Below are 19564 nucleotides of genomic sequence, written 5' to 3' on the forward strand. Positions count from 1 at the left end.
GTTTGATGCCCCTTCGTTGAGGCTGGTGTCATAGAAGAGGCTATCTCTAAATTAAGATAATTTTTGCATTCTGTTTTCCAGTGTGCTTCTACAACCACCACTGAATACTATCGCACAACTGAATGGGCAGCAAAGAGCAGGAAGGAGATAGAAACACACATACGACATGCTTTGGATTTTGGAAATGTCAAGCAGCTGACTGAAGATTTGGCTTTTTGAATCCAGACATCCAATAAACACTGGTTTATCTTGGAAGTATCCTCCTGCTTCAGTTTAACTCCTTACTGATTACTGAGGTTTAACTTCCAATATCAGAAGAGGCTGGTGTTTCTCACAGAGAGCAAGACTGTTTTTTTGAGGCCTGGGCTCAGATTAAAAAGAGTCAGAGTGGCTCCTTCTGTATGAGAAACGTAAGATTTTTAACATTGCTTGAGGAGGCTGTGTAGCCCAGAGTAAGCCTCCTTCAGCACAAGTGCTTCACAACAACTAGTAGAACATATTTAAAGCTCTGAAAGCCTTGCTCACTGTGGGACTTAAAGACTGGAATCCTCCAGCAGTGGCTGGGCCACCAATTTTCTCAACAGCTCAAGAATATTTTCTCCTGTACTGGCAGCCCTGTGAACTCAAGCAGAGTGCTGGAGAGCCTGTTGTGTTCTTTCTGCCCCCTTTATCAATATCAGTCATAAAAACTAAGTAATTGGGATTTAGATGGCAATTTAAGTGCTGATAAATATTGAGAAAGAGTGAAACCTGTTTGGCTCTTTTCACAGCTGTGACGAGATGGCTGTGATGACAGGATTAAGCAAGTATGTGCATGTGTGCATATTTACAAAACAGTGGGGTGAAGATGCTACTTAAAAAATTCAAGCAGAAGTAAATGCATTTATGAGAGTTATTTCTCTCTTTTCAACTTGGATTAGCATTTAGAAGTACTTGCACAAGTCACTTTTACAGGTCTGCTTGATCTACCTATTCTCTAGCTCAAATCTTTTACCTGACTTTGAAAAAAGTAAACCAAATCTCACTGATGAACAGAGCCTGAGGAGGAAAAGATGGTACCATGTTTGATATTCATTCTTTTGAGGAATATCCGGGGAGATCTATGGAGACTGTGTAGGATTCAAAATTTTCCTCTACAAGTTGACTAACAAATACTAGATGAGACATCCTTGTGTCATTAGTGGAGAGCATACTCTGGCTTTCAGACATGCCATTGCCACTGTCTGCTCAGGGCAGTCTGCGTGGCAGTCGCTAGTATTAGGAAGAGAACTGAGAGCACTGTCTGTAGTCTTGGGCAGATGGAGCACCCTAAAAGATGCTTTACTTTAGTCCAGGCACTATTTAGCCTGGACATTGGTTTGAAAACTCAGTGCAAGAAACAACTTTCATTATGGAACTAGGATTTTCCAGATGTAAAAGTCCATTTGCACAAATTTGAATCCTTTTTATTTTTAATCACTGCTACTCCCTGCTTTCTCATTCCATATAACACACATTTTTCATTACCAGCAAATGGAATCACTCTGAATATACTGTTATTTCTAGTTTAATTATGTCTCTGTACTTTGATTGATGTGGATAATATGTTCAGCATGATCCTGTGCCACAGATTATCGTCAAAACAGATAAGACTCTGGAGAGTCTTTGGCTTGGCTATAACACCAGACATTTTTTTCTCAAAAGTATTAAGAAGATTCATGAAGTCCAAGGCTAGAAGAGAGAGAGAAGTTCCTGAATTCTCTGTGAAAGGAGACCATTAAAATGTCCGGAGCAGGTCTCTCTATTACTGATGAATATGGACAGGAATTGCCATTCTGTCTGACTCCAAAAGAACTTGCATTACTGTTCCTGAGCTACAGGCTGTCTTTACAGCCTATTCGCACTTTTGTGTCCATGTACACCTGCCATTACCAAATTGCAGTGCCTCAAGAACAGCCTAGACAGACTCGATTAACTGTGTCTATGCTATGAAATTCAGGCATGCCTGCAATTTTCCCAGCCACCGGGAGGTTACTTGTGGTCAGAGAATGTTAGAGCCTTCCTTGCCATAGATTTGGCCCGCTGCAACTAATGTTCTCCCTGGACACAGCCTGGCAGCTCAAAAGACCCAGGGACCATTTCCAAGAGACTCTTTGTATGCTCTTGACTATTGCAGAAGTGGTCTGTTTGATTCCCATTCTATGCCTGGGAATGCCACTCGGCATGTGTAATTAGCCAAGAGTCAGGCTCAATGCAACTAACTGCCCCAGTGTACTGTACTAGCAGTGCTGGCCATGGTGTCTGAAAGTTGAGGACCTTTTCTCCACTTTGTCTCATACCTGTATGTGAAGAAGTAACAGCCTCGTGACTGCTGTTATTTGCAATCATGGTGGATAACTTTATCTCCCATGATAGGTCTTTGATACTCCTTTTTGCCTTGTTCAAATGTGCAAACCACGGGAAGACTCCCAAGGAAGACAAGAGTTGATTTTGCCTAAGCGGGCAGCATTGTCCTGTTGCTTGGCACATTCAGGTGCAGACTCCACACTGTACTTGTGCATTTGGAGTTAAACCAACCTACCTGTTCTGACATTGTGATACAGAAGCAAGAAAAGACAACCACCATCATTACACAGAATATCAACTATTGCTGGCCTGTAGGATCAGCTGAACATCCAGCATTGATTTGATTTCCGAAGGACTGAACACCCAGTATATCCTTTTATGTTAATACCTACCGGTGGATTCTCAGCTCTTTTGAAAATCAGGATATATATTTGGGTCCTCAGACATGGTCTATATGTGTCAATTTTTGAAAGTCTTGGCTTTACTAGGTGTGATTTGTTTAAAATAAATCCCTTTTCTTCCTCAAGATGCTTCCTAGAGCTCTGGGGTAACACTGCTTCATTTTCTTCTCTCCCCCTGGAATTTATCTGGGATTATAGTCTAGAGGAGGTCTGTAATAGGACTGCTTATGCCAATGAGCTGATTAATAAAAGGCTGATAGAGTGCTTACTTACAAAGATCTGTTGCTCATAGTAGGTTGACAATCTTAATAGGTGTGATGGTATACTGAGAGTCTTTGTGGTAGAGACAACTACCTTCTTTACCCATTGATTCCTTCCCTGAAATCTTCAAGGCTTCATACTGCTTTACTTGACCTCTTGTTAGTGAGAGTGATACCTTTCAAGTTCTTCATGCTCTTGTTGGTGAAACCTTTTCAGGTGTTATTGAACTGGTTATTGGGATGGACAAGGAGATAGGCACTGACATGTTGCGTGCACTCCGTTTTAGCTCATTCTGTCAAGTCTTAGTGCATGGAATTAACCAGTGTCCCCATCACTGTGTTTTCTGTCCAAAACTTTGTCACCTACACAAGATTCTTCACAAATTAATCTCAGATATTTTAGAGATGACTGAGATTGGAAAAAATATTAATCAATAATGCCTTATAAAGGAAATAATCACCTTAACTACAGAAGAACTAGTGCCTCCTTATACCAAGTTTTTCAGTGCCAAGACTCCATGAACATTTCAAATAAAAGAGAAGCAGAGCTTTTTCACAGAGACATATTCTATGATCCAAAACCCAGTTTAAATAATGAGACCATTTAAAATGAATTTGTATTCATTGAAATTAATTTCTTCCCCAGGGAGAACGGCCGATGAGCTAAAGCAAGTTTTATTGTCTGTGTGTAGAAATCAAGGTAGTAAAGTCCAACCTGCTTTGCAGGAATATTGATGGCATATAACTCTGTTGTGCCCTTAGCTGTTGCTTTGTGTATTTTTTTCTGTTATTTTGTGAGTAAAGCTTTTCAGCTGGTATGTTGTTTTTCTCCTTCCTCCCTTGAAAAATAATCTTAGAGATATGGAAACTGTGGTACGAATTTTGCTAAAGTTTTGCACAACTGAATTGAATAGTTTTTACTATGGTTTTGGTCTTTGTTCTGCCTTCTTTTCTGTTAAAACGCAATGTTAAACAGCTGTTTGATTTGCAAGAGTGGTGCTTCTACTTTGCCTCAAGACACTTAACCTGTGTTAGAGAAGGAAGGCATTTTTTCATGAAATCTGTAGGAACAGACCTGTACCATTTTTTGATGTAGGACAATTTATAGAAGTTGTGGCTTTGCTGTAGTGAGAGGGGTTTGTTATTATGATGTCTGGTTCCATGGTTTGGTTTTGGGTAATCCAGCATTCTGTGCTCATTATTTTTTATAGTGGGGCTGGTGCGTTTTTGAGGCATTTCTTAATACAATGCTTTGGATGTTTTGTGTTGACTGAAATTTCTCATTCCACCCCCGTATTCTAATTTCCTCATCCACTGAGATTTTTGCTCTGATAGCACTGGGATTTTTTTTCCCTCTCCTTGTTTAGGTTTCTCTGTCTTTCTTCAAAATTCTAGCTTCCCTGTTTCATTCCCTCTGCATGCTGCTCTGTGTTTTTTGTTGGTTTTATTTACTTGTGAATTCTCTAGAAAATGTTTAAGCTGTTAGCTGTCTCTTGTCTATTTTGCAGATAGGCTGTAGTGACTCTGAAAGTTATTTTGGAGCTAATACATGCCCTGCAAACCCAGCCATTTTAAGCATGCTCATTTCGTTTTAGATGGGGAATCTGTCACTGGGTAATTGTATTCTTCAGTTTACTTTATGTTTGCATTCACAAGCTCACAATTTTTGTTTAAAGTTCAGTGATCCATCCTGCAAAACATACTAGAAGCATTTAATCTCTTATCACAAAAGCTATGTGTAATTATTTCATTTTTTAAAATTGAAAGTTCTTACTTTTTTGTGTGTTGTGGTACAGAGTAAGTAAAATGACATACAAGTGACACATGGCTCATAGGACAAAGTCTTCTTTTGTGTTCCTCTGGGACTGATAATCTGTCATGGGTAATATTTAGTTTCCTCTTTGCAAAGATGTGTGTGATTACACTGTCTGAAATGCAGACTCGGGAGTACTGTGTTTCTGATGAAGGATATTTTGGACCAAATTTGACCTGTTTGGACCATTTAATGGTGATGGGGGTGTGTTAATTGGCAAAATACATACAGTGTGTTCTGTGAAAGGTATTTGCTTTCCACATGACATACTTATCAGATTAAATAAATGCCAGGGAAGGGAATCTTTGAGATCTGTAGGATTAGAAGAAGATTGGACATCGACTTCAAAGAGAACTAAGTGCTTTTGAACACCTTGCCTTTGACACTATTTTTGAAAATGTTTTCTTAGCTGAACAATGGTCAATATGCCACAAATCTCTCACAGCATAGATTGACCCAAATTATCAGCTTTTGTGAGAGGAGGTTCACAGCTTTCATTTTGCTTTATCAGCAGAGAAGCTAGGTTCCATTTTCTGAACTAAGGGTATCAGGATTTGGAAATACTTGTGAAATGTGTGTCATTTTCCAGAAGATGTTTTAGAAAGCTACATGGGAGACTATAATAAGCTATTAAGAAAATGGTTATTCAGAGATATCTATTTGTTGTGGCTTAACCAAGAACTATTTAAGACACCACAGCTCCAACGAGTAGGTTTTTTGCAAACTTTTGTAGTGCTTAGTGGCTGATGGCTCTGCTTGGCTTGTGTTTTACCTCACTTTTAACCTCTGCACAGCATTGGCAAAGGGAATGATTATTCTGCATTTATCATTCCCTGACAGTGAAAAGGCATCCTGAGCATTTGGAGATGACACAGTAAATGCTTGATTCTCACAGCAAAGCTCTCAAGGACATTAGACTGGCCATGGCCATGCAGACCAGTCAACTCCTATACTTTAGAGCAGTGTCTTGATATGGACTTAATACCTACAGCACTCAAGATGATTGTCATTGTGCTGTGACTGTCAGCATCTGCTCTGTGGTCACTACCCAAGCCCTGTCTCCAGATAGAAAGTTCCTCCTATTCTGACCATTTTACCTAGTATCAGAGGTACATCATTAGAGCTTCCTTCTGTTCTCATTGTCTCACAGAAACTGTCCATGTGACAATGAAATACTGCCTTCTGAAGCACAAGGAATGCTCTGGATGAGTAGAAAAATCTTGCTTTTCCTGCATGTGAGGCCTGAGAAGCACCTAGCGCTGAAACCGTGCTCCAGAATGGGGATTAGCACTCAGTTGATTCGCTGCAGGCTGCACAGTACTTTATTGGTGTGATTTGGTGTCAGCAAGGGACTTCATTCCTGACACAGCAACCCCATGTGTGCAAAGGCCACAGCAGCCTCATGTTTTTTCAGCAAAGCCACTGGAGAACCCTGGTGAGGGGAGCTTTACTGGGCACAGAGCCAGCTCCTGGTGTGGCAGGGAGGAGAAGAAGCTGTGCCCCAGAAGATGCAACCGTTCATCTGCTCAGCTCTCTCTGTTCCCTGAGGTATCACGCCTAACACTTCCCTCTCTCATACCTTATTTGCAGGTTACACCATTACTCTCTCAAAGGCTAGAGTCAGCAGACTTGATTTTCATGTTATGTTTACATACTCTTCTTATCACCTTGGGTATTAATTTTCTTCCTTATCTTGGATGTGCTTGGTACATGAAGGTGTCTGACCTCCCTTCTGCTTCCCTCCTCCTGCCTTCCTTTGTGGTAGCTGCAGCTGTAACTTCTACATTCTTCTTTCAATAAGAGGCTCTTCTCATTTAATTTCTTGGGGTTTTTTAGTCCTGTTGTAGTTTGCACAGGTTTCTGCTTGCCTGGAAATCTGTTCCTAAAATCTCAGTTGTCCCTATATGTAGTCTGAGTCTTGGCCTATTTATCCATCCCCAGTGTACATATAACCAAATTTACATCTGACCTAATTATTCATAGGATCATATGATAGAGAAATTGGGGGGTAGGGAGGGTTGTAGTCCCCTGTCTGTTTTTCCAATAACTTCTGCCTGTTTGTTGCCATGTATTCCTACTTGTCTAGTTTTAAATGTATCTTTCATGTGGTCAGTAGATACACCAATTTAATGACTTTCATAGTTTGGATAAGTTATATTTCCTGATAAGAAACTTGACTTTTCCTTTCTCACTTTTCTCTTTACCTGCTTTTGCATTTTCCAAAATAAGGTTTCTGCTATTGCACTTAAACTCTTCCAACTTTTTTATAGGTGGCTTTATGTCCTGCTCTCCTTGTAATCTCTTAGCCAACATATTAATATTTCATTGTTTTACTGCTTCCTTACATGTCAATCCTTTCATCCCAGATCCTTGCTGAAGTATTTTAAGATGTCCCTGTAACTCATATATTATTTCTGATCTATGAAAAGATTCTGTACTGCAGATATGAGCCAGCCCCTCAACTTGTGGGATAGCAGCATGAGAGTGAAAGACCAATGTCAATTTAAAAGCTCTGCAGATAGGGCTGTCTGTTTTCAGTATATGAAAATTATGTAGTCTATATTAATTTTATGTCAAAATTTCCCTCAGATAATTTGGATTTTTCTGTCAATAAGGGAGACACCATTTGCCTTTAGTATTGAATGTTACATATATTACAGGGCCAGCAGAGACTGCTCTGATTCTTGTCAAAATCCCCTCATTTAGCATATCCAGGGATCACACTTGTTGACCACAGTGTTGAACTGGAAAGCCACATTCACTTTATTAGCCATCAGGAGCTCAAACCTTTTTCAGCTGCTACTTCCAGAGTAGACTCCCCATCCTCTCTCTATGGCCTCTGCCTAATTTTATTCCTAGATGGATTAGCCTACAGCTGGCTTTCTTTAATTAAACATTGTGTTTTGCATGTTCCTTGCCAAGTGATCCAAATTCAGTGGCAAGCTTTTCTTGTCATTATCTTGTGTTAGCCCAAATTTTATTTCAGTACTGTATTTTACTGCTATGTTTCTTTACATTTCTTTGCCAGTATTGTTAATAGTTTGTGAAAAACCTCACTTCCACTTAGGCTGACGCTTTATTACACGCTTCCTACTTTGGCTGTTCCTTGGTAAGTGTAGTATAAATTTGGCATCAGCTTTGGTGCCAGCAATGTAGTAGTGTGACCCCTGAGGCTGGCAGCACCAGTGCCTCCCTTTTCTTCGTAATTTGATGTTGAGAATCGCCAGCCCCATGTAATGTCGATGCCTCCTCCCACCACTGCTCTACTCTGCTGTCCCAGCCCAGCACCCACTGACATTTGTCTGGCTATCTGTTGGTCCTCGTTTGAGCATTTTTGTTCATTTGTTTTTTGTTTGCTTGTTTTTGTGTGTGTGTGGTTTTTTTGTTTGTTGGTTTGGTTTTTTAAGTGACTTGTTTTAGTAGCTGTTTAACCTCCTCGGATTATGATTTTTTTTTTTTTTTTTTGTGAAATGGAAAATATTTGCTTGTGATAGAAGAGAAATTTGTGTCTGGCATTTTCTCACCTATAAGATGAAGTTGTACTGCATATTTCTGGGTTTTCAATGCTACTAACAATAACTGAATTTTTGTATGGGTCTGGAATGCCTCTGTTACTGGGATTGCTTTCACACATAGCACTGTCAGAAATCTTGTTACTGTCTTGAACTCTCCATGCCACTGATTTATTTTATGTTGTTTTGTCATGCTAGGAGATTTCTATAAATCTGGCTTGTAAGTTAGTTTCCTGTCAACTTCCTTCTTATTTACAGTAGAATTTGTGCACTTCATTTTGAACATTAAGAAGGAAGAAATTATTTTAGGTAAAATAATTTAAAGCTGTCTTTCCTAACCATCTAACTGAAAGTTTCCTTCTCTATCGGCTTACTCTGCCCATGAGAACAATTCTGACAAGATATATTTGGGTAGAGTAAGCTTTATTGGTCTCTGGCACCTTGTCTTCCCCTCCTATCCTCTTTTCTTCTTCCTCCTCCCTCCTTTCTTTGCAGTTCTCCGCTTTTCCTAGTACACTTGAACCTCAGAGAACAAACAGACCACTAAGTGGGATCACTCCTGGTTTTGTGCTTTTTTTCTCCCCTCCTTGTTTAAGGTTCATTATTTCGCCTAGCTCGTTGTCACCATGAGGGTCAGTGAGGAGACAGGCGCAGCGGGAAGCAGGAGTTGTGCCGCGGGGATTATGCTGCAGGGGACGCTGCATGCTGATTTCCGATATCATTAGTCAGGTGAAATGCACAGAGCTTTGTAGTCTGAAGAAATCCGTTTTGAAAGGGAGTCTGGTTGGTTATGGCTGAGTTAGGAAGGTGAGGATTTCCCCCTTCCCCCACAGGCAGAGATTTCAACAGTTAAAGGACAAGGGGAAACATTTGTAAGCAACACTAAGGTGCAGCAGTGGGGGAGGTAGGCGGGCTCAGCAGCGTGGCTTTGGTTTGTGTGCTATAGGGCTCTTCTAGCCAGAGGGAAATGCAGGCTGCGAGTGGACTTGGGCAGAGTTTTTAGGTTGGACGACTTGGCTTTTGGAGGGCAGTGGCATCGCCCCTAAGCCCCGCTGTGCCCAGAAACCTGCTGGGCAAATGCCGGAGAAGAGGTGCATCAGTCCTGCTCCACGTGGGAAGTCCCCAGTATACAGTTTAGATTGCTTGGTTGGTTGGTTTTCAAAGGTGAAGAGAATGAGAAAGAAAAAAGCAAACGGTGGTGCCATGATAACATGAGGGTCATGAAACCCAGACTGTGGCAGTAGTGACTGCCCCCCATGTGGATTAGGATTTGATTTAGAGGGTCTTCATATGGTTAGGCAATACTGTCTAGTGGCACTTTGCAGGGCTGAAGTAATTACAAGGAGAAATCAAAACACTGGGAAGCCCTGTTGGGAAATAGGACCTCAAGAGGCCCTGTAGGAGGTGCAGACATGCCTTGGTCCTGGTCGTCTTTCTGGTACGGTGGTCTTGGAGGGCCTGTATGTAAGGAGAACCCATGCTGGGCTCAGGATATGCTGTGACTTACCCGGGAAGTGCCCCTGGTGTTTTTACTCCCAGTGCCACTGAACAACAGCATAGGCTGTCCTGGGAGCCATCCATCAAAAAGGTTTGTTGTTAAACACAGGTTAATTGCGTCTTTATTTGAAGGACTGGAACAGGCAGTTCCACGAGTCAGGAACAGCTCGACAAGATGGATTAGTAGTGTCCTATTGTTATTTGTTTTGGCATCTGTGGAAGTAAAAAATAAAAGTTCTTGAATGTGTCCCAGTTTAATTTTAGGTCAGGAAAAGCTCTATATTCTTCCAACCTGGCTATTTTAATTGTATTATGAAAATATTCCTATACGTTTGGCCATGTTATGACCAGACCAACTCCACTGTAAAATATGTCATCCATTTAATGATTTTTTAAAGGGAGAAATATGGAAATGAACAGCTCTGCTTTCTTTAGCTCTCTAAAGTACAAAACCATTTTCATTTTAAATTTGTAAAAAGAATTCTTCCTCTCACGTGAAACCCTCTCTGCCAAACCAGGCACCTCAGCACAGTTAAAGACATAAACCTTTCCAAATGCTTTTAGGTAGCTTGAAATGAGGTCATGTGGGTGCTGTGCCTGTTATTATAAAATATTGTAGGAAGAAAACTGATGGGAAAGCAAAAATCTTCTTCTGTTTTGAGAGAAAATGCCTTTACGCATACATTGACAGGAGCAGAAGGGGCTAATGAGAAAACACAAATAATTAATAGTTTTTAATAAATATTTGCAACATGTATTTTAGCAAGATTGGACAAATATAAACCAGTTCCTTTGCCACCTGCAAAGAAATTGTCTGGTTTTATTTTTAATACCTATGGGTAGGTAGTACAGGAAATTTTAACTACTTATGTCAATCCTATTACATGGAAATATTTTCATTGCTGTATTCCTTTGGAAACTCTGCAATTGTGCTGGAAAAAAAAATACTGGGTAGACTGAGGTAGTGCTCGTATGATTATTTCTAACAAGCCTAAAACTTTTTGGATCTCTGTTCCTAAAGAGATTGCTGGACTTGTAGGGTTCTGTTTGGTGGGGGCTGTGTGTGTGCGTGTGTGGCGGGGTGTGTGTGTTTTGTTTTGTTTGTTTCTTTATTAGTAGGGGACTGGGAGGTGTATTGGGTGTAAAGCATCAACAGAGATAGCTCTTCAGCAAACTTTTCCATTAGATTGACAAAAAACAAAAAAAAATTACCATTTTGTAGTGGTATGATTTTTAAAATATTTAGTTCTGGTCAGTGATTAATGTGGAACAGTTGTTCCTTTCTTATATTTGTCTTTTAAAGTTCTTGTGAGTAAGAAAGTGACAGTAAATCACAGCATTCGGGGAGTACAAAGGGAAGCTGTTTGTCAGATTTATATACCTACTCCCAGACTTCCCTGTGCAAAAAGGATCTTGGCTCTCAGTGATACCTGCAGAAGATTTCCTAAAGTAAAGCAGATATCAGTGCACTAGCAAGTGAAAAATCTCAGCTGGGACCAGGTCCAGCAATACAGAGTGAAAAACTGCCGAATCTGCTTCCTCCAGAGCAAACAGCTGGGTAACACATTACTCAGTGAGAGAGGTGAAATGCATGCATACAGCTATGAGCATGAAACTGTGTCTGCAAAACCAGTGGAGACATGTGTATTGTTGGTTCAGCAGAGCTTGGATCTGTTCTTCAATGGCTGTTGGTGTCAGCTGATGGTGTGTGCACAGGGAACACAACTGTGCCTGTAGAACTGGTTGCATGGTTTGTTTCAAGTGCAAATCACAAGTGGCTCCAAAGCAAAGAGAAGGGCAATGGTAAAGCAAATGATGCATCAAGATATACAAATATCAAGACTGTTCTAAGTGTTCCCAAGTCTTGATGACTGCATTTGTGCTTATTTGACATTGATGTAAAGGACAATGTACAGTCAGACCAGGAGAGGGTACAGACTTGGACAATTTCATTGGGCAAGGCGATTCATTTTGAAAAGTCAGAAGTAATTTGTCATATGTCGTCCTGAAGGTGTCATGTTTGAAAAATTAATCAATACACAGTGGTCTCCAAATGTTCTAGATAGCACTTTGAAAGGAGAATAAGCATGCACATTTGGTATGGAAAATAGAAAATATAATTACTTGTATAATAAACATATAAACCATGTAAACCATAAACAATGTTATGGGTGGCATCAGTTTTGCAAAAATATTATGCCTGGGATTTTGCAGTTTGTTTTAGTTCATAAGGCAGCTGCTCAGCTAGTGGAGATCAAAGGTATTCCACTGTGATCAGTAGAAGGATCGCAGATTTTGCCAGCTCATGTTGTCAGCTTGAACACCTGCTGAGGAGGTAGTTGGGCCATTCACTATTTGAAACAGACATGAGTAAATACATTTTCCAAAAGCAGCTTTTATTTGCACAAGTGAGAGATGAGTGTTTTGAGTTCTTCTTACCAATTACAGGCCAAAAGAATAAAAAATCCTGAGTCACTGGTTCTGATTTTGACCTTTCCATTCATAAGAGAAAGACTGAGCTCTCTGTGGATACACTAACACATGTAGACCAATTACTTGCTCTCATTTTAGCACTACGGGCTATCAAAACATAAAATAACACAACACACTCTGGCTTCAAGGCATGTAAAATAAAACATGTGCCCAGTACTGTATACACAAAGTGTAGAAAATGTTTCAGGAGAAAAGCAGCACTTTATTATAGTGTTTGACATTGGTAAATAAACATTGGGGTTACTTTGACCAAGAAAGACTGTGATTTTTTTCATTCACGTGTGACGAATATTATTCTTTTATGCCACTGTTTCACTAACACCACACCGCATGTGATATTCCAGGATAATCAGCCAACAAGGCATATTTTAAGTGAGATGAAAGAAAGGCAGCATGACAGTGTAAATAACAGGGCTCGTAAGTGAGCTGTGTGCTTTACATGCAATGGCTATTTCTAGGGTCCAAGGTCAGCAGCTCTTGCTGTGAGCAGAGGGCTCTGTATGCTGGAGGACTTGTAGGAAAAACTGCTGTCTGTTAGCGTTGCTACCTGTGTCTGGGAGGAGGGCTGGGGCAGGTGGATTGTGCAAAGCTGAAAGGAGACTTTTCTGCACTTCTGGAAAATTCTCTGCCCCACCTCCATGGCATGGGGAAACGTAGAGGTTCAGAGTGAGGTCCCACAGGGATTTGCCAAGAGCTAGGTAGGCCTGCAGTTGGGATGCATCCATAGCCTTCATCAGTGTCAATGAGCTGGTACTTGTGGATTGGAAGTAGCACGGATAACCAGAGATCTCAGCCACCAAGAAGCTGCAGAAATATGTGCCTGTGGTGCCACTTCACTCTAATATACACAAAACTGGTTTTGGAGTATCTAGGCAAGCTACTCTCACCCCTGTATCTACTGTTCTTGTGCAGAGAATTAGCTGACTGTGGTTCAGCAGCATTTTCAAGAAGCCTTATTGTGGGGTGCTGCTCTAATGCTAGGCCAGGGTCATCTGCCTCTCCCAGGCACCCTGCTCACTTCTGCAAGGTCTGGGCAATGAGGTGGTGAGGCTCCAGTGCCTGGGGATTAAAGATCTGGGACTTCAACTTCGAATACCCAGCACTATCGTTCAGAAGGCCTCTGTTCTTCCCCTTGATTGAAACCAACCGGCTTGCTCTAGTCAGAGAAAATGCTATTGTATTTTTTAATGAGAAAACAAAACAAAACAAAAATCTTTGCTAACGGAACAGGTTTGCTTGTGTTTCTGCTAACGCTAGGAACACTGCTACATGGAAAGCAATCAGCCCTGGAGTTTTAATAATATGTGTAGCTGCAGTTTTGATTTGCATGTGGATGGGATTGTAATAGTGTCTGCTGAAACTATGAGTGCCAAAACAAACACCAGGAGGGATTTCTTTTCTGTGTACCAGAGTCTCACTTTAGCATCTGCCAGTGAACACATTTTACTTTTCCTGCCTTCTCTGCTCCCTGTGCCGGACAAATAAAGAACGCGCTGCAGATAGGTAGCTATCGGTCAGCATCTTGGTACTGGGCAACTGCCTGGCAAGCTGTGGGCTGCAATCATTTATGCAGTTTTCTCTGTATGTTTAGGAAGGGCTCTACTCTTTCATTTTAGCGCTTTTGTAAGAGCTCAAGGCTGGGACCTGCATTTTTCTGTGGTAAGCTCACAAAGTTGGATTCCCGTTGGACTTGCAAACTTTGGCCACATTCATATTTTACATGAGCCACTCTGTGCAGCTGATTCTTCTGGTGTTTATTTTTCTTGATTTGAAATAATTCTTATTTCCCTCTGAGGAAACCTTGCCTGTTAATGACTGCTAGCTGTAACACGCTGGCAGCTATCCTCAGGTCTTCTCCCATGGCTCTGTCTCACCTCATCCATCACCTCCAGACATGAGGTCAGAAGTTGCCATGAAGCGGGGGGAAAATCAGGCTTTTGAGGAATTGAATTGTTTTTCTTAAAAACTTTGTCCTGAGGTTAGCTATTGAGGCCTCCTTGGCTTAAATTGTCTTCTCTCCTGTAGGAAAGGAGACCTAAAATTTCTCAGTGGTGAGGTCATAGCTTTGGGTGTACTGATACCAAAAGCACAAGCCACCATACTGACTGATGATCATTAGGAGTTGCTCTGTGCAGTTGTGCCACTGTACCTATCCTTGTGTCTTTGAAGTGGGGGGGTGTGTGTAATTATAAATGCCTGTGAAAGAGAGATGAGAAAACTGTATTCAGACCTGTCCCTTGCAGCTGTGTGCATTTGCCCCTTCAAAGCTGCACCCAGACTCTGGATCCCAGCCCAGGAGGAACTGACGCAGAATTATTTTTTCCCTTCACCAAGGCAGGGAGTGGCAGCGAGCTAACAGTAGGTTTAAGAGCTGCAGGTGGATGAGGCAGACTTTTCCCATAATTTGATGCAGTCTCAGGCTGTATTGGAGGTTCATATATGGTTAGAAATAGCAGTGGGTAACACCTAGGATGTCATGAAAAAGCTCAGAGTGTGAAATTTGCATTTCAGTGTTGTGGAGCAAAGCATTCTGATTACTTTTGACTAAGTCTGACCTATTTTCCTGGTTTGCCTAGGCTAGCTGGCTTTCTCAACTTCTGTGTTATCATCAGCCGCAGGAAGTGTAAAATACCATGAGCATGCATCATATGTAGCCATTTCATTTATCAGTCATTCCCAGAAAATGTTGTCCATGCAGTATAGCGTAAGGCTTGTTCTCTAATTTCCCCTAGATCCTTTACCTTATCAGGAATATGAAATTCCCTGAATTACTTTTCAGTCATAAATAACATAAAATTTCAAAGTGCTTTACTGAGTTGCAAACTCAAGATACTCTTCTCATTTCACATTTGCACCTGAAGCTTACTTTTGAGCCCACCAGCCCTATATTTCAAAAATCTAATAATAACTTCAGGAAAAGCTCTTGGTCTTTCCAGGAGATGAAGCTCGGAGAGAGCAGTTTGCATCCATGCAAAACACCAGATTATTGAGGATTCCAACCAACAACCTTTGCCTGAGTAATTATTGCTTTTAAGGTGATGAATGGTTACTTCTCTTAACCTGGACTTGCCAATGGTGACCTTGGTGACTTTTCTGTATTATTTGAAATTATACACATGAGCCTTCTTGAAACATAAGGGACTCCTGTGTCCTTTCCAGTTCTTCAGTAAGAATTCAGATTTATCATCCACTGCCTTAATGGAACAAGACACTTCTGATGGCTGATGGGATAAGAGAAATCCTGCCATGGTCTGATATTACTTAATCTGACTGTGGAGAGGAATCCTCTTTTCTTTTCCCATGTGGTGTAGTAATTATTTTTCCTTCTCCATTTTTTTTTTTGTCATGCAGCTAGATGAAGTGTTTCTTTATCACTGCTAAGCTGCTGGTTTCCAACATAGGTACTTATTTATATTTAGTATTATCTGTTTTCACCTAAATGTTGGACGGCAACCAAAATCATACTAAAGTTGACATCTAAATATCAGCTGAACATCAGACCTCCTACCTTCTGTAGTCTGCTTACATCAAGAGATGCTTTCTTTTTGTCATAAGTAATTCTGTTCTCTCTGATGGGTTGGTGTTTGATTTATGAAAATCCACATAGTTCAAAAGTGTTACAAAGGAAACATCATGTCAATAGCTACGTGCAACGCAACAAACACATGGAAGTTAAGCATGTGTTAACAGATGATGTCTACGAGTATTGAACACTCGGCAGATGGTGACCAGCTTCTGGTTCTCCTGAAGTTTCTGTTCTCTAAAATTGGAATTTGACATAAATAACCTTTTAATTTTTCAGAGGAAGTGAAGGTTTTCTCAAGCTGAAATGCAGGTAACAGGGAACAGGGACTGATAATATTTATACAAGCTGTCAAGTTGAAGGAAGTTTTAATCTGTAATTTTTTTTTTTTTTTTAATGAGCAGAGCAATTTTTGTATTCTTTTGAGCTGACGGAGTGGCCTGGAGAAGGTGAAGAAAATTATTAGCTATTCCTTATATAACGAATTGCAGAAACATCTTTAAAAGGAAGAAATTCCCTTAGGATATGAAGTAGAAATTACAAGGCATTATTTTTTTGACCCAAATTACCTCTTTATTTATTTCTTTAATATGTGTCCTTCTTAAACGAGAAGTTTGAAGAAACTCTGTTATTGGAAATCTCATGACTGTATGAGGACTGTGCTGGAGTATTGCCATGATACTTTGACACATTATCATCCCAGTAAATGATCCAAGTGTCGAAATTCGTGTGGAGTGATGGCTTTTGCGAAATTTTGCCATGTATTTCAGCCCTCCTGGTAAGCACAGCTTTATCTGATGGTATGTCGCTGGGAGAAGAATGGAAGGAAGGAGACAAGGGAAAAGAGAATGTGGGCTTTCTATGAGCTATGGTATTTGAACTAAAGCTGTTGTCAAATAAAAGCTTGCCTGTAAGTTTACAAACATACAATTAAGATGCTTGCTGTTGTCTAAATCCATTTTCTTGCCTTATAATTTTATGGTAAAAAGCATCACTGTTGTTTTTGGACTTTCATAATAACTCTAGCAGCCACAGAGAGAACAGAATGTTGTTTGTTTATTTATTTGTGAAACAAGTTATGCCCCTCTCCAGACTTCACTGTGTAATTTGCACTGGCTTTGCAGTTTACAAGAATGCACTCACTGGCTTAAGTACTCCCCTCTCCCTGGAATTAGAAGATAAAGTAGCAGAATTGTCGTGTAAGTGGCTGTGACTTCAGTGCAACAGTTGTAGCTCAATGTATTTCCCAAAGTCAGAAATAATTTGTCACAACAGAGTTCTCCTTTTGAATCTGCAGTCTGTGCCTGTAGTGAATAAAACTTGGCTGTCAGAATTGAAAGGAGTAGAGTTACGGTAACACACTCTGAGTACTGTCGAGTGTGATTCAATGAAATTATGGATTTCTCCCCATTTATCACTTGTGGTTCATTTTGTTTAACAAATACAGTAGTCAGCTTTTGGTTACACTGGTTGCCTACCCAGAGCAGATGGCCTTTGAAATGTACTCCTTGACAATTTCATTTGGTTTCTATGTGTTTACGTGCTGGTTTTATATGTATTTTCCTGGTTGCACAGTACAGATAGCATTCCGCAACACAGCCACAGTTGCGATTGGACATCTTCATCATATCTGCTTACATTTGCATTTGCCTCAGCCTCACCCATCTGAAAAATGCACTCTGTGCCTGCAAATGATGGTGTTTGGAAATCTGGCTAGGGCTGACTACAGGGCTGGGCAAAACTTGAAGCTGACCCTGAAAACTTGCTGAGTTATGAGTTCGTATCAGATGAAAACAGCCCAGCTTTGCCCTAGTTAATTGTTATGTGTGCTGGTGGTGAGATTTTAGAAGATACATGCATCTACTTTGTGTTGACCATATCAGTATCATCTCAATTGAGCATGAGGGGGGAAGTCTCATCGAGAATGAAATGGTGTCCATTAAGACCAACAAAATGAATATTCTACACCACAGGAAATCTACCTCACGGTAGGTAGATTTCTGCCTCATTGCATGGAAGGGTGCAATGGAGTGATGGTGTCCCCTTCCAGCTTGGTACAAGACTAGCTCTGGTCCATAGGGGGTTCCCAGCTAACCTGGGGAGTAAGGCTGCTTAGGAGAAAAGACCCTATCTACCCCTCACACCCCTGCCACCCTGGCAAACTCATCTGGGCAGGTGCCCAGATAGATTACAGAGACAAACCTGGCCTGAGGAGCGAACTGAACCTACAGAGCCTCAAATACATCTACTGACTTTGCTTTCTCCCTTCCTTATTCTTTACCGCTAGGGTGAATACAGACGCCTCCAGGACCCCAACACCTGGACCACCACATGGGTTCCTGTGCTTTGGAAAAACCTGTACACGGAGCCAAAACCACTGAGAAAAGTCTTCTCCCCTGGGGATTTGTCTTGCTGTGAAGGACTGTGTAGGATGGATAGTATCATTTTTATGAAAGAGTATTAAACAAGTGAAAAGTAAAGGCACTAATGCTTGTTTATATTTGTGTAGGAAAGCGAGAAAGCCTTTGTGTTTGCATCCCTTATTTGAAGTATTGCCATGTCCTGGATTCAGCTGATGCTCAGCAGTGCCTATCTGTTTACGTCAAACAATAATGCCAGATGAGAATCTAGCCCAGCTCTCAAACCTTTTGCATGTCTCCACCACCAGTGCATAAAATAACTGTTCTGTAAATGCTGACACAGGCACATGGCGTAGTGGGTGTATGGGCACTCTGTTTTTCAGCATGCACTGTTGCTTACTGCTGACAACTGCATCACATGAGGGCTAAAAGAGTGAGGCAAAGAGGTTTCTCAGACACCAAATAGGACTTTCTGGTGTTTTGCCTTTTGCCCTTGTTTAGTTTACACTTGCTGTCAATGAAAGTGCTGACATTGCTCCAGGAGGGCTTGTTTCCAGTTGTGCCTGTGCTGATGGATGAGACTGAAGCAGGTCAGCTCAGCTTTATCATGTCCTTCAACAGTGTGTGTAATGAGGCAGGGAGGAATACACCAGGAATTCAAGGAGCAGAGGTTTTTATCTCTGCTCTTTGATGCTTGGTTGGCAATATCACTGGAAAATAAAAAGGCATATAAACAGGAAGCACTTTTAAGGTGGTTATACCACACCTTAATGCGTGTGCAGATGCTTGTGCTACAAATCTGCAAGAGGCACTTATGGCATTAAAAACAAAACTCACAGGAGCAAAGGTAGAGGGGACCATTTGTAACATGTTTAATTCTATGAAAGCAAATGATAGGCAGGCAAACTATTGCTGACAGGATTAAAGACATGCTGGTAGCAGTGTCTAAGTTGTTTTGAAATGCCTGGGGAATCAGGCATATAAAATGAAATGTGTCATCCCAGGTCATCTTCTCTTTAGGACTGCTTCTCCCTTTCAGATATATTATGCTTGGGACAGCCAGCCAGTCCTGCTGCGGCTTTTCTGTTTTTTCTTCTGGGTGTTGTTGATGTTGACCTTTGTCACTTTTTTGTATAGTTAATTGTCCATCCTTCCTTTGTGAATTTACAGGGGAAAACTCTGCTTTGTGGTTTGTGACATAAAATAAAAATTGTGCAAGAGTCCAGCACTTCTGATTTTATATATGCTAGAAGGGCTTCATTAGGCATCCTGTGATTTCTCTATTTTACATCTTTCTTTTTTATGCACAGGTAGTGTGAATACCACTGAAATAAATTTCAAAGAAAGGCAGCTATACTATGGCCAGTTTTCTTCCCCCCC

General features: G+C 40.9%; 1 long non-coding RNA gene across 3 annotated transcripts in view; it reads left to right on the top strand.

Annotated features, from left to right (window-relative positions):
- Positions 1–19404, top strand: part of LOC110363008 (uncharacterized) — a 28917-nt gene extending 9513 nt beyond the window's left edge. For all 3 annotated transcript variants that reach the window (XR_010468938.1, XR_002420810.2, XR_010468939.1), the window contains one exon: positions 82–19404. This is a non-coding gene — a long non-coding RNA (uncharacterized LOC110363008). The remainder of the gene's footprint in view (positions 1–81) is intronic.
- Positions 19405–19564: the final 160 nt, after the last annotated feature.

Source organism: Columba livia, chromosome Z (genome assembly GCF_036013475.1).
Source record: "Columba livia isolate bColLiv1 breed racing homer chromosome Z, bColLiv1.pat.W.v2, whole genome shotgun sequence".
Lineage (NCBI taxonomy): Eukaryota > Metazoa > Chordata > Aves > Columbiformes > Columbidae > Columba > Columba livia.